The following is a 488-nucleotide window of genomic DNA, read 5'->3' as shown; positions in this document are numbered from 1 at the left end:
ATACATGTATGATTTATTGATTATAATATTTTAGGAGGCTGAGTAAATTATAATAAAGATTCCTCCAATCCACGCTTGAACTCCTCCATCTTTATTCTTTCCGCTTTCGTAGTCCAGACTCCAGTCACAGTGTCCACCTTAGGTCCATATAATGATATATTAGTTTGACAAGAAAAATATATCTATTTATCGTTCATATCAGTAACCTGCTTTCAAATAGTACGAAAGACGAGACACGCGTTCCTTATCACTGTCAAGTCTCATTTTTAGACGCAGTAAATGTGCGAACGTTCGTTCTAAATCACGTCTCGATATGCTCGAGCTTTTTGAAAGCAGTTGTTCTCCATAAATTACCAAGGAAAATATACTATGGAGATAGCTATGCATATGTAGGTATACGTGTAGGGGTACATATTTTAGTGCTCATATACCTATGTATACAAATAGATGTTTACACGAACAAGCCCTGAATATACATATTCTCGCGG

The sequence above is a fragment of the Sphaeroforma arctica genome (genome assembly GCF_001186125.1).
Source record: "Sphaeroforma arctica JP610 unplaced genomic scaffold supercont1.17, whole genome shotgun sequence".
In the NCBI taxonomy this organism is placed as follows: Eukaryota; class Ichthyosporea; order Ichthyophonida; genus Sphaeroforma; species Sphaeroforma arctica.
The sequence above is the reverse complement of the archived record's forward strand: the minus strand, read 5'-3'. Positions refer to the sequence as shown.